This window comes from Eulemur rufifrons, chromosome 29, assembly GCF_041146395.1.
Source record: "Eulemur rufifrons isolate Redbay chromosome 29, OSU_ERuf_1, whole genome shotgun sequence".
In the NCBI taxonomy this organism is placed as follows: Eukaryota; Metazoa; Chordata; class Mammalia; order Primates; family Lemuridae; genus Eulemur; species Eulemur rufifrons.
Window position 1 is genome coordinate 25,983,653 of NC_091011.1, and position 26,197 is coordinate 26,009,849.

Sequence of the window (26,197 nt, forward strand, 5' to 3'; positions counted from 1 at the left end):
GAGGCCGAGGTGGGCGGATCGTTTGAGCTCAGGAGTTCGAGACCAGCCTGAGCAAGAGCGAGACCCCATCTCTACTAAAAATAGAAAGAAATTATATGGACAGCTAAAAATATATATAGAAAAAATTAGCCGGGCATGGTGGTGCATGCCTGTAGTCCCAGCTACTCGGGAGGCTGAGGCAGGAGGATCCCTTGAGCTCAGGAGTTTGAGGTTGCTGTGAGCTAGGCTGACGCCACGGCACTCACTCTAGCCTGGGCAACAGAGTGAGACTCTGTCTCAAAAAAAAAAAAAATAAAAAAAAAATAAGTTAAGGTATACTTTAAAATAACTACAAGAGTGGAATTACAGTGCTCTTAACACAAAGAAATGATAAATGCTTGAAGTGATGGATACTTCAATTACCCTGATTTGATTAACACACATTGTCTGCCTGTATCAAAACATCATATGTGAAAAACTCTTTTAGACATAGGCCTAGGCAAAGAATTTATGACTAATACCCCAAGGGCAAATATAGAAACAACAAAAATAAATAAATGGGACTTGATTAAATTAAAAGGCTTCTGCACAACAAAGGAAATAACAGGGTAAGCAGGCAACCTATAGAATGGGAGGAAATATTTGCAAAGTATATGTCCAACAAAGGACTAATATCCAGAGTCTACAAAGAACTCAAACAAATTAGCAAGAAAAAAAACAACCCCATCAAAAAGTAGGCAAAAGACATGAACAGAAGCGTTTCAAAAGAAGATAGACAAATGGCCAACAAACATGAAAAAATGTTCAACATCACTAATCCTCAGGGAAATGCAAATGAAAACCACAATGAGATGCTATCTTACTCCTGTCAGAATGTCCATTATTACAAAGTCAAAAAACAACAGATGCTGGTGTGGATGCAGAGAAAAAGGAATGCTTATACACTGTTGGTGTATAAGACTGCAAACTAGTATGATCCCTATGGAAAACAGTATGGAGATTCCTCAGAGAAATAAAAGCAGACCTATCATTCAATCCAGCAATCCCACTACTGGGTATCTACCCAAAGGAAATCATTTTATCAAAAAGACACCTGCACTTGAATGTTTATCACAGCAAAATTCACAATTGCAAAGATATGGAATTACCCTAAATGCCCATCAATTTATGCGTGGGTAAAGAAAAATATATATATATATATACACACACACATACACATATATACATACGTACACACCATGGAGTACTACTCAGCCATAAAAAGGAATGAAATAATGTCTTTTGCAGCAACTTGGATGGAACTGGTGACCATTATCCTAAATGAAGTATCTCAGGAATACAGAAACAAACACCACACATTCTCACTAATAAGTGAGAGCTAATAATAGGTACACATGGGCACAAATAGATGTAAAAGACATTGGAACCCAAGAAGAGGGGTAGGAATTAAAACTTACGTATTGGATACATGTCCTGGTGACAGGCACACTGAAAGCTCTGACTTCAACATTATATAATGTATACATGTAACAAAAACATTTGTACCCCCTTAATATTTGGAAAATTTTTTAAGAATCACGTGTACCCTATAAACATATACAACTATTATGTGCCCATAATAATTAAAAATAAATAAATAAATAAATGGTGCATCCTTAGGAAAATGGGCATCCTAATTGACAGTGATTTTTTAATTAAGTAAGTGCTAATTAAATTTACAGCAATATTAAGAAGGGATATTCTGAAATTGTCTATAACATTTGTTTATACAATTAAATTACTTTTACATTAAAAAATAGTGGAATCATCCCTTTGCATATTTACTCCAGAATTTTCCATCATTATCATTCAGCACTTCCAAGGAATATACTTTATTTTATCGCCAAAGAACCTCCAATGTCCTACACTCTATGAGGAGAGAGGGAGCACTAATGCCTGCTCTCCTCGGAGAGTGAATGTCTGCCTGAACTTGCTGGGTAAGTTAGAGAAGGAGAGGGGGAGAAGGAATCAGTTCTCACTCACAGATGGTTTCTGTGTGGCTTCCTGGACTCATTGAAAGGCGATAAAGCCAGGATGTACTTGGGCCCCCAGTGACTGGTGAGCAGAGCATCTCCACCCATGCAGTGGTCTTCATTCTCTCTGCATGGCTGGGAAGAAGCCAGACAAGATGCTCTTGCATGTTAGGTGAGAGATTCATACCCATAAAGACACGCTTCTTCTTAGATCACAGTAGGGCCAATAGTGATTAAAAATTCAAAAATAAAATCTCTCACATTGCTTATTACAGAGGGATTGATATCATTAAATATGGTAGCTAAAATGATAGCCTCTTATCTTATTATTGTTATTATTTCAGCCCCATTATTAAGCTGCAATGTGACTGATTTGCATGATTTTTAGCCATATTGGAGCTTTGGGGTTGCCATGTCATCTACCCTCCCTATGGAAAAATGACCTAGGACTTAAAGATAGGTGATAGATGAACTGTATAAATCCATAGGTCTGTATTATTTCTTTACAGAGAGTAAATATAAATTTCCCTTATAAACAATGGTGGCGTTGGGCTTGGCCTTCCAAGGTCATGGCTCAGCCACTTCATAGTAAGTAGCACATGTTCTCAGTGCCCCGCCCATATCTCCTCACTCTTACTATGTCAGTGCACCAGGCCCTCACTTCTGTCTGCCAGCACCTGCACCTGCACCTTTTGAGAATGTTGGAGGCATTCTTACGCTACAGCAGGCTGGAAGCTCTGGAGTTCTACTGCCTCTTGGGAACAGCCCTCAAATAATGAGGATATAAAAACTCCAGCTCCCTCACCTTGAGGGGGATAACTCTGAGGCTCATGTTCTACACTGGCTCCCAGAATCTTCCCTATAGAATGAAGCTCCAACCTCCCACAGTTGCAGCTGCCTTGATAATGCTCCCCGTATTAGCTTTCCACCCTTCCTGTGTCACTTCTCCGCTTCCTCCTTGACTCACAGTTGCTCGTGGGGGACCCAAAACGAGACATAGTTACTGGCTTTAGGAAGGTCATCCAACCACTTAGTAGTAGCTCATGTAATAAATGACAGAATTTAACAAAGTTCCCTTCCGATTATAAAATTCTATGGTGCTTATTTCCCCCCTTGCTTCTCACCTAGACTTCCAGAGAGGTATCTGAAATTTGTAACGAAAGAATATTTACTGGCAATGGTGACCAATGTGTGGTTTTAGTAACCCATTTCCAAACTGTAGAAAATAAGGGAGAGTCTCCACTTAGACAATGGAGATGCTCAAAAGTGACAGTAACGGGAAGTCACAGATGACATTCTTTACAGCATTTAGTCCCAGTTTTGAGTTTCTGTGTTGTTTGATAGCAAAGTTAAACCTTAACAACAACAATTCATTATTTCAGATACACCACGAAAAACCCTGGAAAGGTTGTTTTCAGAAAATAGGACAAATGTATTCCCTCTATGACAACTCATACATGTAGATAATACATACAGTTTATATTTTATTAATGTCATTCTTGCAACATGCCTGCGAGGTGAGGAGGGCAAAGCTGAGTAGCCCCAAATGTCAGATGAGAAAACTGAAGCTTAAAAACGTTAAGTGACTATTCAGGATCTCAAGCGTTTTGTCTGTGACCTGTGCATTTTCTGCCACATTCTATTTCTTCCTGTTACCCAGCAGTTCTATTACATTCTAAAAGTGTCTCTATTCTCTTTGGTGGATTTTCTCTTCAGGATTCCTGTTTTCTGGACTGTGGTAATAAGGAGAACACTGGGCATCTATTTTATGGGAAAGGTCACTTTTTGCTTGGAAGGTGAGCTAGAAATGGATGCCCCATTGCAGATTCCTTTGGTGCTTCTTGGTCCTTCATTACATTAAAGGTTTTCTTATCCACAGTCTCTCATAGCGCTACTATTTAGGCATATTATGCCTACTGTTGGACAACAAGCCTAGAAAAGAATGTAACAAATGGAGAGATCTCAGGCAGAGAAGATTCCCATTTACCTCCCCTACCTGCCCTGCCTACTAATGGATTTCTGAAATGTTCCACCCCTTTGGCTCAACAGTTTGATTCCTACTAAAATAAAAATATCCTTGATATGTGTAAAGCAAACAAACAAACAAAAAACCAAGCAATTCTGCTTATAGGAATTTTCTCAAAGGAAATAGTCATTAGTATTATTAATAACAGTGTACTATGAACTGACATAAATGTCCAACAATAGCAAATTGTTTAAGTAAACCATGTTATAGTTGTACAATAGAATACTAGACAGTCATTTAAAATTATTATGTGGACAAAATATTAATGATGTAGAAAGATACTTAAAATGTGAGGGTAAATTTAAAAATAAGGTTATAAAACTGTATGCCTGTAAACATTTTTTAAAATTCTACCTAGACAGACGAAAGAAGACTCGAACAATATAGACCAAAATATTAGCAATACTTCTTTCTGTGTGGAGGAATTAATTTTTAATAACATTTATTGTGAAATTATTTTTCCTAATTACAAAAGTAAATAATTATCATTACACAAATATAGTGGAGGGGGAAGAAGACCAAAAAAGAAAATTTAAATTACCCATAATCCTACCACTCAGAAAAAAAACTATTAACATTTTGAAGCATATCTTTCTGAAAGTTTTAAAAATTAAAAATAATTTTTTCTTACTATAAAAATAATACATATTCAGTATTGAAAATTTGAAAACATAGATAAACCAAAAGAAAAATTTATTGAATGATTTTCATTTTCTTTCTTTTGCTTTTTTATATGATAAATTTTCAACAATGAATATACAATGCTTTGGAATAAAAAATAAAAAATGTACTGATCATGTCTCTCATATTTCCTCAGCATCACCTGAATTACAGGAATTCAGAAAAGAAAATCACTTGGTATTAATGGTTGATAATGGCTTAATATTTATAAGCCTCTACCATTTCAGCTGGGGCTTTCGGAAACTTCTTTTATCCTGGGTGGGCAACAGTATGAAGTCTACGGAGAGACACAAAACCAAGGAGTAGAGAACAGAATCTGAGGCCACGCAGGAACCAACCACCACAGCTGCAGGCTAGCCTTGCAGCAAAGCTTACAATGGGCGAATTCAGATAAGAACTGATTGCTGAGGGGCCAGGTAGGAACTCGGCATGCTTGTCAAAGATCTGACCCTTTGACACAAAAGTAAACTGAGCAAGCCTTCAATATGGCTGCCTGGTCCAGGTGGGGGTGACTAGGGGACAGGGTAACAAGCCCCAGTCTGAGGGAGTCTGGGGTGCTATACAAGGTACCCAAGCAAGCCAGAGCTCAATGAGTCAAGGCAGAGCCCCATCCCGTGGACAGGGAAAGCAAGCGAGAGATGTATGCAATATGGTGACACCCAGAGCTTGTCCTGGACTGCTGGATACAGGACTTGGTTGGCTATGAAGACATTTATTCAATCACTCATTCAGTCAACAAGTATTTATCAACTACTAACAAGCATCACACAAATAAACACATAGCAACAGACTGTGAGGTGAATCAGGGTGCTCTAGAGCACACCAAGAATATGAAGTTTAGATTGGGAAAGGCTTGGCAAGGGAGACTTTTCTAAGGAAGTGATATATCAGCTAAGACCCAAAGGCTGAGCAGGTGTTAGGCAGATAAAGATTGAGACGGAAACTGTTCCAGACAGAGAAAGCAGCTTGAGAAAGGAGTCTCAGGACCTGGAAAACAGAGACAAACACAAGAGCTCGCAAACCAGCTATGACTGGTTATGACTGGCCACTCAACCCTGAGTCACAGAAACCTGACTTAGCTCCAAACCCCCCCAGAGAGTGGGGGCTGCGGCTTGGAGTGCAGGATGGCCCAGCCGTGAGGAGCCGAGGTCGGAGCCACATCATGACTTTCGTAAGCACCAGGCACTTTTGTCTTCATGGGCTGTGTCTTCCATTTAAAAAAAATTTTTTTAATTATATTTTTCTGAGTGGTGAGTGGTATAGTTTATAACTGAATTGATACATATTCACTTTTTTCCTTCTGACTTTGAAAGAACTAAAACATTTTTGTAGGCCTCTAGAATATCCTGGGCTCTAGGCACTGTGCCTGCTATGCCTGATGGGTAACTCGGCCCTGACTAAGGCAGGTAAAAATAGAGTAAACAAGGTGGGCCTGACCCATCAACCCAAGGAATGGGTATAAAGAAATTTCTAGAAGCTTTGCAAGACTGTTGGGAGATACTTGGGGCTTTTTAGAAGTCTTTATTAACCTTCAAACAAATGACAAATAAACATATCATATGTTAGTGATATCCACTTATACTTCTATTATGCTTTTTTTGCATTTTATATTTATAAAGCATGTCTAAACTCAACCTTTCATTTGAGCAAGCAGGGTAGGAACTATTTACCTATTCGCTGGGCCAGCCAAGGTTAAAATAAGAGTTGAATTACCTAGTTCTCCCTGGAAGCCTAAGTGGCATCTGGAAAAAGTATGGGGGTGTAAAGGCGAGTAAGACCTGGGTTCAATACCCTCCTGCCCCTGCATCAGCCATGTACTAGTTGTGCAAGCTTGGGCAAGTTGTTTGACTTTGCTGAGCTTCAGTTTCCTCCTCTGAAAATAATAATAATAATAACAATTATCTCCAAATATCCTTGTAAGACATAAGTGAAATAATAGATCCAAAGCATTAGTACAACTCAGAAATAGTTTAGAAACGTTTGACGATTTTTTAAAGCTTCATGAAGAAGGCTAGAACTTAGGACACTATCAAAACTCATGTAATCTCCTGCTTATAGGAGGCAGCTGGATGGTGTCGGAGGTGGGCTGTGGGAGTGTGGGGGGTTGGATTTTAGAGGAAAGACAGATAAAGAAAAAGAATAAAGCTGGGATTAACAAGCTGTGTCACCCACTGTCCCTATGATAGCTGAGGTGTTGGGAGCCAGCTGTGTGGGCTAGCATCTTCAAGTGTTGGCCAGGGTGAAAATAAGTCTGGGTCGCCCATAATTTTTGGAGCCTGCCCAACAAAAAGCAAATGCACATTATACCCCTTGAGAAAACATATTTCAGAACCACACCAATTATATGAGACAAACCTGAGAGATGAAAATACTTATTCAAAGTCCCATTGTGATTTTTCAGGAGGACTGCTTCAACCAGAAAGATCTCTACAATGCAGGAAACTCCAGAGCAGCAAGCTGTGGAGATTCATGTAACTTGGCCATAGCTGTGTGGTCTGATTAAAAAGACACTCCCAAACCCAAGCAGCCTAATTTGCTATTTTATACTATATTAACATTTCACATCTATTAACTCAGCACACCAACTATTGATCTGAAAATAAAATTAGTTCTTGCTTTCACATAACAAAGAAAAATTGCAGTTTATTATGAAAGAAATGCTTGTACTTGATTGCATAATAGAAATCGTTATGTTTCCCTATTATAAAGGTGCCTAATTAACAAAGATTTTCATTTTCCCTTGACGTCATGGGGGGCCGATCACTATTCTAAGCACATAGCTACCCCTTAGGTACATCAAAATTTGCATTGTGCAAATTCGTTTTGAGACAATGGCTTAGAATGAAACAGAATATATATTTGGCATGAGGTTTTGAAGGAGAGAGGATAGACAGATCTATTAAGTGGCAATTGTGTTCTTCAGGAACCAACCAGGGAATTCTTTAGTCTCCCCAGATCTACTTCACAATTTTTCATTCCACCTCCATAAAAACATTCTTTAGAATTCTCAGCATAGTAAACAAGATAGTTTGCGTTTTTTCCCTACTGCTCTGAGGTTCTCATAGCACATCAAAAATTTAATATATACTAAATATAATCCCAGAAGTTATGGTATAATTAAACTTATAAATAAAATACATTTTAATTAACTGATAACATCCAATGCTGGTAGAAGTGTGGCAAAATTTGTACTCTCATGTATTGCTGGTTGCATGGCAAATTGGTACCATCCATTTGGAAAACAGTACAGTAATGTCTATCATTAGCTTTACAAATGTTTAATACTCTTTGACCCAGTGATCTTCTTTCTGGAACTCTATCCTATGATATCAGCCCAAAACAGGGGAAAACATTTATGTTAAGGTGTTCTTTGAGGTACTATTTATGGAAGTAAAACCTGAAAATGATCTAAGTGTTAAATAATTAAGGCATTTCCTTATTTATAGACCACAAAATGCAAATGCTTCCCTGGCAACACTTGAGAAATGTTAGAAAGACTCCCTTACTTTATCTGCTATGATAGTCTAAAATATCACCAAATAAGATTAGATGCATTGTACCCAGGAGTTTCCTATTCAAATGCAGTTCTTTCAAAAAAGAAAAGAAAAAACCAAAAATTCTAAAATAGCAAATGGAAGACATAAATCCAGCTGTATCAGTAATTACATATAATGTTAATGAATTGTATGTATATCAAAACATCATGTTGTATATCTTAAATTTATACAATAAAAAATGCTAATGAACTGAACACTCTATTTAAGAGACAGAGACTGTCAGATTTTATTTTTTAAAAAAGACTCAAGGCCAGGTGCGGTGGCTCACGCCTATTATCCTAGCACTCTGGGAGGCTGAGGTGGGAGGATCACTCGAGGTCAGCAGTTCAAGACCAACCTGAGCAGGAGCGAGACCCTGTCTCTACTTAAAATAGAAAGAAATGATCTGGACAGCTAAAAAATATATATATACAAAAAAAATTAGCCAGGCATGGTGGCACATGCCTGTAGTCCCAGCTACTCGAGAGGCTGAGGCAGGAGGATTGCTTGAGCCCAGGAGTTTGAGGTTGCTGTGAGCTTGACGCCACAGCACTCTAGCCTGGGCAACAGAGCAAGACTCTGTCTCAAAAAAAATAAAAAATAAATAAAATAAAATAAAAATTAAAAAAGACTCAATAATTCAACTGTATACTATTTACAGGAGACACACTTTATTTTATTTATTTATTTATTTATTTATTTTTGAGACAGAGTCTCACCCTGTTGCCCAGGCTAGAGTGCCGTGGCATCAAGCTCACAGCAACCTCAAACTCCTGGGCTCAAGCAATCCTCCTGCCTCAGCCTCCCGAGTAGCTAGGACTACAGGCATGCGCTACCATGCCTGGCTAATTTTTTCTATATATATTTTGTCCATATAATTTCTTCTATTTTTAGTAGAGATGGGGTCTCACTCTTGCTCAGGCTGGTCTGGAACTCCTGAGCTCAAACGATCCTCCCGCCTCAGCCTCCCGGAGCACTAGGATTATAGGTGTGAGCCACCGCCCCTGACCTACTATTCTCTTTTAACAGATAAAGAAACTGAGGTCTAGTTAAGTTACACAGCCAGGATTTGAGCATAGGCAGTTTGACTCCAGAGCATGGACTATCTTCCCCAACACATTGTGCCACCTCCCAAGGAAGCAAATGCAGGATTGAAATCTGAAGCCCTGGTGCTGGGTGAGGGGCACTCCTCTGCCATTTATTTACAAATGTCAAGTTGTCAGAGAAGCGATTCTATCTTTGTTATGTCTAGTTGTTTCAAGTCAGAGCTTTCCCTTCAGAAATTCTGCTCTAAGAAGGTGTAGAAGTGCCCTTTGCTTCTGAAGGAGGGTTTGGTGAGCAAGTGCCACCCTGCCACATCAGGCACCAGAGACAACATGCACTAGTGTGTATCAGTGTGTCAATTCGGATTTTTTTCCCAAGCAACAGAAGTGAATTGACAAAGTAAACAAGGGGTAAAGGAATTTAATGGAAAAAAAATCTAGAAAGGCTGTAGGACCAGGACCAGAATATCTCCAGGTTCTAAGGACAGTCTCTTCAAGGGCATCTCTGTCTGGAGGAATTGATAACAGCCATCTTTGTTTTATAGGCTTCACCCAAGATTCAGATTCCCAAAAGAGAACATCTGATTAGCCAGGCTTGAGTCATGTGACTGTCACTTAACTAGGCAATGGCAGTCAGTACCACCAAGAGGGAATTTCCCACAGAGAATCTGTTTCTGTTCAGAGAGAGGGGAATGAATGCTGGGCAGAAAAAAACAGCAGGTGCCCATGACACTGGGAAGTAAGAGTGTCCAGAGTTGCAGATGTGCTCAGGTATATGCTGAGGAGTCCTCCTGAGCCTTGCAATACTGCACAAGGAGTTGAAAAAGTGACTCTCCCTGCTGCACACGCAGTTCTAGATTTAGTTATAATCGTATGTTACAGTATCATTAGGCAAGTAGCGTGTGAAATCAACTAGGAACATTTCGTTTTAAACTTTGCTGATTTTTCAAATTTGCTTTGCATTATTAGTAATGATTTCTTGCTCTATTTTTTTGCCTTCTCAGAGAAAGTGCCATCATACATGATGTTTGCCCTATTAGACATGAAGTAAGCAATATTTAGGATCATAATCAGAGCTATGAAGCGTTAAAAACAGGAAAGGAAATTATTTCTATAGATCTTTTCAAAGACTTAGAAGTTGGAGCTTAAGCTGTCAGATGTTTGCGTTTTTTCACGCCAGGGGGTGGTGAGGACTGTTGGGGCAAAGCTGGTGGGGGGCTGAGGAGTCTCTTGCTCACAGTATTACTGGAGGTGCTTGGAGGGTTCCCAGATTCCACCTTAAAAAGATGGGGCCCTGGTTAAACTCAGCCTTCTTTGACAAGTTGAGTAGGAGGGAGGCCTCTTGTATTTGGATTTTCACCTTATAGGGAGATTAGATGGGTCAGCCTTTGTAACCTGGAATTCAAGGATGACTCAGGGTACAGACCAGGTGGCAGATGACTAAGAATAGATTCAACTAGATTAGTGCAATACTGTACTCTATTAGCATGTGAAACATGTGTTAATGCTTATGTAAAATCACTGTTTTCCTTCCTTCCTTCCCTCCTTCCTTCTTTCTTTCTTCCTTCTTTTCTTTCTCTCTTTCACTCTCTCTCTTTCTCTCCTTCCCTCTCTCTCTTTCTCTCCTCCTCCCTCCCTCCCTCTCTCTCTCTTTCTCTCTTTCTTTCTTTCTTTCTTGTAAATTGGCTAAATCTTCCTCTATACTGATAAGCAGGGCACAAAGATACTTAGGGGAAAGTTGCATTGAAATGGAGATGGAAACACAGGAGAAAAATAACAAAGAAAGAAAAAAATAAAGCTAATTTCAGATTCCCAGTGAAGTCACTTTAAGATTTGCATTAATGATGAGATAAAGACCAATGAAATATAAAGCAATTAACTTTGTTTCCACCTGATATTTTTCAACTCAGTAATCTTCAAAAGTCATGCTGAAATGATTATAGTATTCATTCAGCACTTTTTAAAAGTCCGGAAATAAGAATTTTCTCTGCCCTTAGGTGGATTGTGCTGGTCATCATGAAGCTCAGTACCTCAAATGCTGCTGCCATTGACCGTGGGGTTCCTGTTGACTGAGCGGCCAGGGGAAGATGGTGAGAAATAGCAGCAGCACAGCAGGGGAGACAGCCATGTCTTAAGTGTTCATACTTCTCTCCGTTGACATTTGCCTGAGGCTGACCACTGGAGGGCAATTCTCCAGCTTTTACAGATATTTCTCTTGACCAACTCATTCAGTAGGCTTTCCTGCAGGACTTTATGGCTTCCTTGGGCAAGGGTACTTAGTACAAAGAAATTTTCTTTTGTCCCTGATCTGCAGCTAGAAATCATAGCTAACATCCATGAGCTGAGAAGTAGATATTATTCCATTTTACAGTGAGGAAATATAGGCTCAGAGGAGTTAGATAACTTTAATGAAGCCACATAATTACTAACTGATAAAGTCAGAACTTGAACTCAGTCTGATTTGAGAATCTGTTCTTAACCATCTTGCAGCTAAATTCCTCTAATTCTACTTCTTCTAGCTAAATTCTCCCTAATTAGAAAGGTTAGATGAGCTATTCTCAAGAAAGCAGAACTCTGAGCCTTTCTGAGCATGAGCTTTAAATTGTATATACTATCTTTGCCATTAAGAAACTCCAAGCCAAAAAGTAACATAAGAACTGGCTCAAGCTGAGTGCAGTGGCACACACCTTTAGTGCCAGCTACTCAGCAGGCTGAGGTGGGAGAATCGCTTGAGCCCAGGAATTCAAAGTCCAGCCTGGGAAACATTAAAAAACAAAAACAAAACAAAACAAAAAAAAAACAACCCTGGGCCCCAGCAGAGAAAGCTATGAAACAACTTTAAAACACCCATGTGACTCCCATGGAAACAGAGATTCAAGGAAGGCAGCCCACAGACCTACAAAACAGGATAATTCACACCAAATAAACTACAGATAGTAGAGCAATTTTAATTTGAAAATTAATCTGAAGGGCCTTCAAAAAAGTTTAAAATGTTCGAAGAGATGAAGAAACATAGTTCATAAAATGAGAACAAAAGAACAGGATGATTTGGGGGGGGGAGTAGATATCCCAGAAATAAACAAATGTTCTCACTGAAATAAAAGACTCAATAGATGGGTTAAACAATAGATTAAATATGGAAAATATGAATAACAAGTTAAGAGATATAGAAAATAGACTGAAAAGTCTCTGAAGGAAAGAACAGAGAATGGCAAAAAGTCCGTATTCAAAGATATCCTGACTCAGAATTTTCCAGATTATTTTAAAAAGTTTTCTCCTATTGAAAAAGCATATTGACTTCTCATCAGGATAAATAAAAACAAATCTACAAAGGGATCCATGATGGCAAAACCACAGACCATCAACGACAAATGGAAGAATTTGAAATGATGCCAGAGAGAAAAGACAGATTATCAACAGAAGAACAAAAATCAGACTGTATGAATTTCTCATGAACACCAATAGATGCCAAAAGAAAATGAAATAAAATCTTTAAGATATTAAGAAAAAATAAATGCCAATCAAGAATGCTATGCCCTGATGTGGCGGAGACAATGCCGCAGATTCACTAAACATTCCTGCTGGGCACACAGGATCACACATTTACCAACTTCCCTTGGAGCCATGCAGTTGGATTTCTGACCAACACAGTATAGTGGAAATGATATGCACCACTTCTAGATTTGTCTGGGAAAAAAAAACATATAAACAAAAAACCCAAACATGCTAAATAACCCATGGTCTCCCTGGAAAGAACTCACTGGTCGGAGGGAAGCCATTCAGGAGAGCCACCCAACACATATCATACTGAGACATAAATGAGAATTTCATTTTATTGTGTTAAGCCACAGGGATTTAACAATGAAGGAGAAGAAAAGGCAGGAATTGGGCACAGTTTTTGACCATTGTTCAGACTGATCTGAACCTTGAGACAGCAGCTGGAAACTGTTATTAATCTTTTTTTCCCACAGTACTGAACTGTATTTATAGATAAAATTTATGATAAATTTATTGATAAAGTTATGTCATCAGTTTACAAGATAAATCATCTATCTGAAATGGTGGGCAACTGCAGCTGCAGACCTCAATCTATGGTACTTATCAAATAATTCAGCTTTTTCTTGCAATGTCATGACTTCCTCTGCTTCTTGGGGGCACTTCCAGCATCACTGGTGGCACTTCATATGGGTCCTGTGGTGTTATTCAAGGTTTATAATATTGCACTAAACATGATGAAAAATATGCAAGAACCATGGGAAATCACTTTTTACTTAATATATCAGGAAAACAATCATTCAAGAATAAAAGTGAAATGTGCCTAGGCAGATACCTAGAAGAGTTTTTCCTACATTTTCTTCTAGAATTTTTATGGTTTCATGCCTTACATTTAAGTCTTTTATCCACCTTGAATTAATTTTTGTGAGTTGTGAGATATAGAGGTCCTGTTTCAATCTTCTACATGGGGCTATCCAATTTTCCCAGCACCATTTATTGAATACGGCTTCTTTCCCCAAGTGTATGTTGTTGTCTGCTTTGTCAAAGATCAGTTGGTTGTAGGTAGATGGTTTTATATCTGCGTTCTCTGTTCTGTTCTGTTGGTCTCTGTCTCTATTTTTGTACTAGCACCACACTGTTTTGATTACTATAGCCTTGTAGTATAGTTTGAAATCTGGTAATGTAATGCCTCCAGATTTATTCTTTTTGCTTAAGATTGCCTTGGCTATTTGGGCTCTTTTTTGGTTCCAAACAAAGTGTAGAGTTATTTTTTCTAGATCTATGAAATATGATGCTGGTATTTTGATGCAGATTGTGTTGAATCTGTAAATCACTTTGGGGAGGATGGACATCGATTCTGCTGATCCATGAGCATAATACGTTTTTCCATCTGTTTGTGTCATCTGAGATTTCTTTCCTCAGTGTTTCATAGTTCTCCTTGGTTAAGTATATTCCTAAGTATCTTATTTTCTTTGTAGCTATTGTGAATGGTATTGAGTCTTTGATTTGACTCTAAGGTTGACTGTTATTGGTATATAGAAATGCTACTGATTCGCATACATTGATTCTGTAACCTGAGACTTCACTGAATTTATTTATAAAATCCAGGAGTGTTTGGAATTTTCTATTAATAAATACAAGATCATATTGTCAAAGAAAGGCAATAGTTTGACCTCCTCTTTCCCGATTTGGATACCCTTTATTTCTTTCTCTTGTATGATTACTCTGGCTAGAACTTCCAGTACTATGTTGAATAGAAGTGGTGACAGTGACTAAGACCCCCAAAGGCAATTACAGGAACAAGAAAAATAAATAGATGGCCAAATTAAAAGGCTTGATTAAATTAAAAAGCTTCTGCATAGCAAAGGAAATAATCAACAGAGCAAATAGACAACCTACAGAATGGGAGAAAATATTCACAAACTATACATCCAGTAAGGGGCTAATATCCAGAATCTACAAAGAACTCAAACAAATCAGCAAGAAAAAAACAAACAGCCCCATTAAAAAGTGGGCAAAAGACATGAACAGAAGCTTTTCAAAAGAGGATAGACAAGTGGCCAACAAACATGCAAAAATGCTCAGCATCATTAATCACCAGGGAAATGCAAACTAAAACAACAATGAGATATCACCTTACCCCTGTTAGAATGGATTTTATTAAAAAGTCCAAAAGCAATAGATGCTGGTGTGGATGCAGAGAGAAAGGAACACTTATCCACTGTTGGTGGGACTGCAAATTAGTACGTCTGTGGAAAACAGTATGGAGATTTCTCAAAGATCTAAAAATAGACTTATTTGATCCATCAATCCCACACTATTGGGTATCTACCCAAAGGAAAAGAGGTCATTTTATCAAAAAGGACACCTGCACTCAAATGTTTATTGTAGCACAATTCACAATTGCAAAGATGTGGAATCAACCCAAGTGCCCATCAATTCATGAGTGGATTAACAAAATGTGATGTATATATATATACCATGGAGTACTACTCAGCCATAAAAAGAAAGGAATTAGTTTTTTGCAGCAATTTGGATAGAACTGGGGACCATTATCCTAAGTGCAGTATCTCAAGAATGGAAAAACAAACACCACATACACTCTGTAATAATTTGGAACTAATTGATGGGCACAGAAAGAAGTAAAAGCTATTGGAAATCAAGAAGGGGGAGGGGAGAAAGGGGAGGGGCAAAAACCTACCTAATTGGTACAAAGAACACTGTTCAGATGATGGGCACACTTATAACCCTGACTAAAGCATTATAAAAGCTATCTATGTTACAAAAACATTTGTACCCCCTGAATATTTTTAAATTAAAAAAAATAATTTTTAAAAAAAAATAAAAAGTAGCCAGATCTTTTCTGAAAGAATTACTAATGAATATATCTCAGGCAAAAGAAAAAGAATCCAGGAAAAAAGGATGAGAAGCCAGTAACAATAGTGAGCAAAGATATCAGTTGTATGTGTTACTAAAGCTAAATAAATATAGACTAACAATAACAAAGGAGAAATAAATCACTAGATTAAAATGTAGAAAATTGAAGAGGGGAGTACAGAAGGAAGTTTAAACATGCCTCATTTCTTATTCGGGAGATAGGTTAAAATATGGATTATCCTTAGACTTTGCTAGCAAAACAAATTCATGAACACATATTTTAAATTTAAGCTCATCACCAAGAGAATATAAAGTGAGGCATAGGCCAATATGGCCCAGTGTGAGCTTCTGTGTCCCAGGGAGCCCTCATAACTGTTTATCTGGTTTTTTTCTTATTGTGATTTTCCAATACTGGCAACCTGGCTCCATAAACATTGATGGGAAAATAAAATAATTGGGAATGGAAGTGGGGAGGAAAAAATACAACTGTAACCCAACTGCTTCAAATATGTGCTCTTTACCCAAATCTTGTCAGAGACCCCTGGTTAAAGTACCATCGTTATCACTCTGTTAAAAAGCAGAGAACAGTTTGGCAATTTCTCAACATGTGAAATTTACATAAAGTTACCATATTACCCAGTAATTCCACTTCTAGATATCTGCCCAAACATATGAAAACATACATCTACACAAAAACTTGTACACAAATGTTCACAGCAGCAATTTTTTTCAATAGCCAAAAAGTTTAAACAACCCAGATGTTCATCAGCTGATGAAGGGATAAACAAAATGTGGTTTATTAACCACATAATGAAATATTATACAACCACAAAAAGGAATGAAGTACTGATAGATATTACGATAGGGATGAACCTTGAAAACGTTATGCTAAGTGGAAGAAACCAGACACAAAAGACCACAAATTGCATGATTCCATTTACATGAAATGTCCAGACTAGGCAAATCTACAGAGATAGAAAGTAAATTAGTGGTTGCCAAGGACTAGCAGTAGGGGGGAATGGAAGACATAGAGAGTGACTGCTAAATAGCCATGGAGTTTCCTTTTGGGGTAATGAACATGTTCTAAAATTAGATTTTGGTGATAGTTGCACAACGCTGAATATACTAAAAAACATTGAACTATACACTTTAAATGGGTGAACTATATAGTATATGAATCATATCTCAAGAAGCTGTTTTTTTTTGTTTTTGTTTTTTGGTTTTTGGTTTTTTTTTTCAGACAGAGTCTCGCTTTGTTGCCCAGGCTAGAGTGAGTGCCGTGGCGTCAGCCTAGCTCACAGCAACCTCAAACTCCTAGACTTAAGCAATCCTACCACCTCAGCCTCCCGACTAGCTGGGACTACAGGCATGCGACACCATGCCCAGCTAATTTTTTCTATATATATTTTAGTTGGCCAGATAATTTCTTTCTATTTTTAGTAGAAACGGGGTCTCGCTCTTGCTCAGGCTGGTCTCGAACTCCTGACCTTGAGCGATCCACCCGCCTCGGCCTCCCAGAGTGCTAGGATTACAGGCGTGAGCCACTATGCCCGGCCAAGAAGCTGTTTTTTAAAAAGTAGCTAGATTCCCCCCCAAAATAGCATGCAAATCAAAGAATTGAGATCAAATTGCAAAAAAGAAGTAGAATATTGCTTTAAGTTTGAAATAAAAAAAATATTAGTGAGTTTATTTCATGTATATTTTTACAATGTATATTAAAATGCATATAGTGTATATGTAAAAACAAAAAAACAAAGAAGACCTAAACTAATAGACATCTCTCTTCCCAGCGAACCATAGCTAACTCTAGTGGACCCATGGCCTGGGGCTTACCTGTGAAAGGCAATGAGGCCGGGCCCAGGCCTGGCAGAAAGTGCTACTCTATCTGCCATATATTTTAACTGTGAGACCTCAAGTCAAGTCATAAACCTACATTTCCATAGATCCCAGACAAAAATAAACACAGACTATTATTTCTAATCCTTCCCCTCTGCTTTTCTCGGAGTGCTGATTAGATTGCGCATTCTAATGAAAGGATGAGTTCAGTCTTTTCTAAAGTATTTCCTCACGGGTTCATCCGTGATTAAGGGCACAAGTTTTTCGCATTTGAAAGATGCATGATCCAGCTGTTCTTTTTGTCTGCCACAACTTCTTGCTAACCTTTCTAGAACTAAGGAGAGAAAAACAATGTTTAATTATACTGACCTGAACATGTCCCTCCCAAATGAGAAGAGGGTCTTTTGTATGTACACCCAAGATAATAGCTTCTTTTAACCAGTAGTGATCTGTCATTCTAATTCTCTGTTTACAGTTTCAAAGGTTGGTATGTATTTTTATCTTTTAGGTCTTTAAAAAATCCAGCCGTTTTGGCTAATGTGAAATGTCATACATTGAGGCCTGATAAGTTGAGAGCTAAACATTTTAAGACCTCTACAGTAATAATCACTAAGTGCTTAATTTTAAAACATATGCCATTCATTTGCATCCACGGGATGAAGTGCCCATCACAGAGTCACATCACTGGCACCAGGCCAGATTTTTCATCTTGGGCCTTTTGTACATTTGGATTCCTAAGGCAACTAGTTGCCTGTCTGGGCCTCCCAGTTTCTGCCTTTCAAGGTTGCTTGGAGGCCCACCATGTGTGAAAATGGGGCAGAGAAATGCACAAGGGCCATTTTTCCATGACTGTCTAGGTCACCTCCAGTGTAGTCAAGGCTGTGCAAGGTACTTCTCCTGCCTGGGTTCCCCTCCTACAGCCCCCGCTGGAAATGCCGCCCAGGAACATTCACTCCAGGGGATTCTTGTCCAAAAATCCAGGTCTATACTCTCTGCACCCCAGGGCCCCCTACACTCTCCCCCGACACTCACAGGCTGGCCAATTTCCAAGAAGTACCAATGCTCAGCCCTGTCCTAAAGGGAACCAACTTAATTCATATCAAAAAGGAAAGAAAAGAAGCTTGTCACTTAATCCAAAATAATCAAATGACATACGGGACCTGAGTCAATGAACAGCTCTCATGCAGGAAACAAGGCAGGCAGACCTGCTGACTGGCAGGGAGCTGGCTGGGGTCTGGCTGAAATCTGAATTCAAGTCTAACGGGAAAATCAAGTTTTGTCTTGGTTAAAGGACAGGGAAGTCAGTCTAGTATTTACTAGGCTGTGGATCTTCAAGTTTCAACAGCAAAGAGGAAAAGTTCAAACAGGAAAGCAAAAATCTTCCTAGACAAAAACACTATTATCATAATGCATGTAAGCGTAAAAGAAAAAAGAAGATGCGGAACGAGTGCATAAGTATGCCAACTTTTGGTTAAAAAAAGAAGTTTAGATAAAAAGTATCAGTTCTTACTTGCTTGATTTTGCATAAAGAAACTCTGGAAGGCTATACCAGTAACTGATAAAAATGGTTACTTGGTTTGGGGGTGGAGAACTGGGAAGGCAGAAGACAAGAGTGGGAGCTGGACTTTGCACTCTATGCCTTTTCCATATGTACTTTTAGTTTTTTTTTTTTAACCATGGGTGAGGAAATGTGCTAGGTGCTTAGAAGTACCAGGAAACAAATTGCTTCCTCAAAGACTTACATTCTAGTGAGAGAAGACAAATATAAACACGTAAAACTAAGTACATTAGATGGTACATTAGGTTGTCGTGAAAATCAAAAAGTAGAGAAGGGTAAGGGAGGTAAGAGAGTTAGGAAAGGAATGGTTTGCAGTATTAGATACGATGGTCCGAGGAGGGTTAGATCTGCACTAAGATGGCACGAGCAGAGGGGGCAGGAATATGGATCTCTGGAGGAAGAGTGTGCCAGGCAGCGGGAACCGCTACAGCAGTGGTCTCAGCTGAGGGTGATTATGTCTCCCAGGGGACTTCCAGCAAAGTCTGGACACATGCTTGATTGCCACTACTACAGCAGGTGCTACTGGCACGTAGAGCCCAGGGATGCTGCTCCACATCCTACAACCCACAGTACAGCCCCCATGACAAAGAATTATCCAGCCCAAAAGCTCAAGTGCCACTGTGAGGAAAACTTGAGCTAGAACAAAGGCTCTGAGGCCAGAGGCTATGAGACAAGGAAGCTGTCCTGCTTCTGTCTACAGATTGTTCAACAAGCGACAGTTGATCACACACGCACATGCCTCCCATTTCAAACATTAATTCTTGCTAGCAGTGACCTCCAAATGCATGAGAATAAAGAGCAATGTTTTCCTAACAGTCCCATAAATCTGTGAAAGTTGTCAAAATCAAAATGGAGTCACTTATGTTAAAAAAACAAAACAAAAAACCAAACAAAACCAACCTGACAAATAGAGCCAAAAAAGGCTGCGAAGAAGGGGTTCTCATGTTTACATGCTGATAACAGAACTACAAACTCACAAAAGACTGCAAAAACCACCACCTTGCACAGAGGCCATCACAACCTGACACAAAAAAATACTTCTGCGAGGACATCTGCCCAGCAACTGCCTGTTCAACCTTGGATCGGCGTCACCCATGTTATTGATCTTGGTAGCCAAGGATAATCATTTCAAAGCAATTATTCAATCCTCCTCATTTTTCCTTTAAAAATCTTTGTCTTCCTTTACCTCCCTGAATACGCATGTAGTTTAGTATGGCACATGTCTTCCCATTGCAATGCCCCCTACTCCCAAATAAATGTATTTTTCTTTTAGAGATCCTCTCTCTGTTATGTAGATGGACAATTCACAAGGCTACCTCTTCATAACAGTGTTCCTGCTTCCTATTATCATGCACAGCAACATTTGTTCTTTCCTTCATTCCCCTGCTCTGCCATCGCCAGCTGCCAGCCTCGTTACAAAGCGTAGCTTCACGAAGAAGATTGAAGAAGCTGTAACTGCTTGGGGCAGTTGGAGACTCTGTTCTTAGTTAAGGATGGAGAAAAATCCAAAAAGAGAATATTATCTTGTTGATAGCGTACCTTGGGTTGAGGGAGGGGTCAAAGAGAAATGAGAAAGATAGAAGCGAATCAAAATGATGGAGAAGGAGGTGGTTTTCTTTCCTCCCCAAGAAGGAGGCATTGGGGTGTCTGAAGAGGATACAAGGCAAAAAGGAGCACTTCAAGTCACTCACCTCTGTTGACTCAGCCAATGAACAGAGACTCTAGACACATCTTGAAATTCCCCATCTTTTCCAGTCTGTTTGTTCCTGTTTTCCTGTTAGTCGCTACCTAGTAAGTGCTCTATGAACATTTGTCGAAACAAACTGTTACAAAACAGAACTGACTGACATGGGGACTTTTCTCAGCATTTCTAGGACCAAAGTATATACTAGTAGGCAGGAAAACACAAGGTACATCTGGGTAAGAGTAACTGGTTAGACTTAACTGGAATATCACTCAGGTTTTCGGGAGCTGTGAGCAATAAAATGGGGAGCTGGGGTGATATTAAAACATTTAATAACCAGTATGGTTATACAAAATGAATGTAATTCCTCCCATCTCTGTCTCCCAAAGTTCTGGATTACACACATGAGCCACCACACCCAGTCTACAATTTCACTCTTAGACATATACCTAAAGAAATTCTCATCTGTGTGTTTAAGGAGATGTGAACCAATGTTCATAGCAGTATTGTTGATCAATACAGGAAATGAAAAAAATAACCTGTAGTATATGTATTAGAATATTACATAGCAGTTAAAATGAATGGACTAGATTTTTATATATCAGTGTGAATAAAATTCAGAAACATAATGTTGAATTTTTTTAAGTTGTAAAATAACCCATTGAGTATAATACCATCTATGTATCATATAACACATAAACACCCAAAACAATTCTGTGTATTATATGTAGGTACACACATTTGCAGTTAAAACACAGAAACATTCAAGGGAAAAATACATCCTAGTCCCCACAATGGCAGCAGCCACCTAAGGTGAGGGGGGAGGGGAGGCACCTCCCTCCCAATTGTGGGGAGGTGCAGGTGGGGGCTAACTCTGTCTGTAAAGTTGTCTGTAATCCAACCTCAACCAGAATCTGTGAGGTTGAGCGGGAAGGATCATTCATACCTTTGAACCCTGTTTTGAGCGAACACCTGGTTGCTTTGCCCAGAAACAGATGAGTAATTTGTGGATGAGACGAGTGCAGTGCACTGCAGGGCACAGCTCAGGGCGTCAGAACCCGGCTTGAACACGTGGGAGGGCACTCTGTCATTTTAGGAAGGTTATTTAACCTCTGGGGGCCTTGATTCCTCCATCTGTAAATGAAACTGGTAATAGTAGCTAACTTCTGGGTTTGCTATGAAGATTCAAGGAGAAAATAAATGTAAACTGCCCAAAGCAGAGACTGGCATATAAGTGCTCAGGAAACATTAGCTATTATTGTCAGCCATGGGCCCAGCCATGAGTTCCTTCCTGTCCACCTCCTTCCTGGAGGAGGGAGGTACAACAGAGCATTTTCTAACAAAGGCCCCCAGAGGACTGGTGAGTCGGACAGTGACCTTCCCTGAGAGAAAGCACAGACACCCTCAAGAGGCCTAATCTAGTGCCACCACCTTCAAGGAAGGCTGTCTCAGGAAAGCACATTCTAGGCAGTGAAGGCAGCGAGAAGATAGCACTTGGCGATAATGGCCACCAGTTCTCTAAGTCTCTCTAACGAATCATCAGAAACAGCATCAAAACAGCTTCTCTGTGATCTTAAACACACAGCTGGTTTATAAAGGAAACATTCTCACCTCTTTTTAAAAAAATCCAGCTCTTATGTGATAGTAGGAATCTAGAAGCGACCTGTTGTGATATTTTGTTCATGAGGTTTCTGAACCTCTGGAGGCTTTGAATATTTGGGATAGTAAGATAATCGCATCCTCTAAAATTACATCCTAGCTTCCCATCACAAGGCAGCTCCTGAGGCCCAGATGTGTGTGTGCTGTTGGTGACAGGAGGACAGAGTTAGTGCAATGAGAAGTGAGACTCAGGAATGAATAAGCAACTTGGGAAATAACAGCAGTGTCGGCAACATCAGTGGCTAATATTCACTCTGGGCCAGGAACGGTGCTACTTAGTTTTGGATGAATTATCTCACTCAATCGTCAGAATCTCTGTGAGAAACTGAGGCAATGAATAGTTAGGTAACTTGCCTGGGATCTGAGAGTTAGTACCTAATAGAGCACACATCTGCCACAACCCAGCTGTGTGCTCTGGGGCTGGTCACCTCACCTCTCTGGATCGCGGTGGCTTCATCTGTAAATGAGGGGTGGACTAGATGATGTCAAAGGACCTGCTAACACTTAGATTTTATGTTTCTGTGAAATTAAGTCACCTCCCTCCACCAATAAAACCACAGCTTTAAAAAAAAAAAAAAAGCCTTTTCTAATACAGTGTGCCTAAAAAGGAGTAGACACCTTCCCTAATATTACTGTTAAATAAAAAGTTGAGTGTTTTGGTCAGAAAATGTAAGGGCTCTGTATGGCCAGCTATACAACAGTGCTTGTGTTTAGGGGTGTTTTGGGGGGGAGGATGCAGTTAGGGAGAGGAAAGGGGACAGAGTGGGCAGCATGCGAGAGAAATGAGGTACTGGTTTCTGGAAAATCGTGAAAGCATCTCCTGCTTAAAATCATCAGTTCCACTAAACCAGGACCCCTGAAAACCAACCTTGTGACCTTCTGCTGGGAATACCAAATGAGCCCCCAAGGTCTTTAGAAATAAGGGACTTACAAATAAGGCCAAATATTTCACCTCTGACTCTGATGAAAGGTTTATGAGCCCCAGAATAGTTCAAGCACGACATGTCTGGATTGAATATTTGGTGTGCACTTAACACCAATGGGTTTCAGAGGCTTCGTGTTTCACAACCAAACTTTGGCAGAGCTGTGTTAGTCACCCGATACCCATGGTAGGGGACATTTTCTCACTTCTTGGTGCCATAAATAGTGCAGGCTCCTGTCTGTAGCTATGTGAGTTAATTAGGCACATTAAGCTTCAGGATTTGCCAGCATCGCTGTCCCTTGACTTTGTGACCATAGAAAAGGCTAAGAAGACGATGCCGTGTAGCAGACGGAGGTTCTGATAGGGTAACCGTGGGGAGGAGGCTGCAGAAAATTCAGCGTGGGTGCTCTGGAGCTAGAGATGTGGCTGGTCAAGATCGGGTTTCAGAGATCGGACCCTCTTCGATCTGACACACTAACTGAGCCTTCGTCCTAGGCTAAAGCATGAAAATAGAGATACATGAGGACACAGCCAGAAATAAAATCCCCTGAATCTCAGAGAAGATTCAGTTCTCATGGGAGATAAAAGAGCAGAACTGCACTGATTTGTTCTCAAATCACTGCTTTATTTCATGAGATCTATGCCTTTAGGAAACACGCAGTAGGAATTAAAGACAAGCAGCACGAATGCCATCAGCACAACTGATTCTAAAAAAGAATGACTTTGAAGACGTGTGGCCTGTGACAGTTTGCAAGGCACTTTCTCACACGTGAAGGACCTCGTTCCACTCTCAATGGCGAGAGGAGAGTCAGAGTCTGCCCACTCCAAAGTCATCCACGTCCACCACTCACGGCTGCTTTCCTTCTGTACTCGGTGGGTATGTATTAAGTACCTACTGTGTATAAGAAACTCTGAAGAACACAGAGATGAATAAGACGGTACAACCTCAGGGTTAAGCTGAGCAGGTACACGAAGTGGGGAAGGGGGAGAGTCGAGGGAGGCAGTGGCCCTGCTGCCGGGCAGGGGGTGGGGGGGGTGGGTCCTGTTTCAGAACCTTCCTCAGAGAAGTAAGAGCTGCCCGGAGTTGGCAGGAGGGAAGTATATGTTACAAGCAGGGGAGGTGAAAATGGGAGAACATTCCGGGAAGCGGAACTGTGGGCAAGGGCACACTCTTAGACCACATGATACCGTTGGGATCCAGAAACCCAGGGTGACTGGACACGGGCAGACGGGAATGTGGCAGGAGGGGGCGCTTAAAAGAGTGGCCTGTGACTGGCACGCTGACAAGTTCCAACAACGCAGAAGAAGCACAACTTAAGAGAAGCCCTTTCTGGGCCCCTAAGACATGTTTTGAGTGGTTTATTTTAGTTTTTAAAAATTGATTTTTAATTGACAAAGAATAATTGTATATGTTTATGAGGTACAATGTGGTATTATAAAACATACATACATACATATTGTAAAATGATTAAATCAGGCAAATTAACATGCCCACCACCTCACATACTTGTCCTTTCTTTGTGATGAGAACACTTAAAATCTACTCTTTGAGCAACTTTGAAATATATGATACATTATTTTTTTTCTTTTCTTTTTTTTCTTTTTTCTTTTTTTTTTTTTTTCCTGGTCAAGTGAAGCAGTGGGAGTGGAACATTATTATTAACCGTAGTCACCATGCAGCGCAGTGGGTCACCAGAACTTACTCCGTTGTCTAACTGAAACTCCGTACCCTTTGACTAACCTCTTCCCTTTCCCCACCCACCCCCCACCCCCAGCCTCTGGAAACCACCGTTCTACTGTCTTCTTCTGATTGCACATATAAGTGCGATCATACAGTCTTTGTCTTTCTGTGCCGGGCTTACGTCACTTAGCTTACTGTCCTCTAGATACCTCCCTGTTGCAAATAAGACACGTTTGTAAGGGTTTTCTTCTACCCTTTCTTCCCCAGTTTTTCAAGGAGTTGGCTTTCTAAAATTCTCAGAGACCAAAAAAAAATTTCTCAGCAATTGCATATATGATCTCACTTTAAGGAATAAATAATACTTTCAGAAAGCAAAAGCAAAGAGAACGGAAGGAAGGGGCAGACTTTTTGCTGGTTGCCCTCAGCATGGTTTCTCAGGGCCTGGGCAAAGAGGCAGAACCCTTTTTCATTTGTAGACTCGTGCTCGGCAGAGATGCAGGCTGACCCATTTCTTTCTTACCAGGAGTGTCACCGCCCACGGGACTTCTCCCCAGCTCAAGTATACAAGTCAGTCACCGAAGACACAGGCTCAAAGCAAAGGCGACCTCTCCGCACCAGGGAGCCTGGACTCTACCCAAGGGCTGGCTCCACTCCAGACCTCACTGAAGATTAGCCTGATGGGCACCCAAAGACCCCTGGGGAGAGGAAGAGCTTCCTTCCCTGGAGGGACCCAGGCAGCCTCGGCTCACTCCAGTCTTCAAAGCGAAGATGGTCTGCGTGGGCTGGGGCTTCCAGGGCTGCTTTGAACTACATTGGTATCAAATGATACGGGTATCAAATTGTATCTGGGTAAGCATTCGCTCTTCTTCAGAGCTCCTCCACACCTACTGTCTTTCGAGGTCTGACAACGACCCTGGAGGCTGGCAGGGAGGGTATTACCATTCTAACTTGGAAAACGAGGCCCAGATTAGGGATCTAACCAGAGTCACACAGCAGAATTCAAACCCAGCACATCCCATTCAGAAACCAGTGTCATTTTAATATTGTCTTAAAGCAACTGTTTCCTGAGCCGTGGGCCAAATCCAGCCCACCACCTGATTTTGCAAATAAAGCTTTAGCCGAACACAGTCACCCCCGCTGATTTGTGGATTGGCCATGGCTGCTTTCACAGTGCAGAGTTGAGCAGTTCCCACAGAGACCACGTGGCC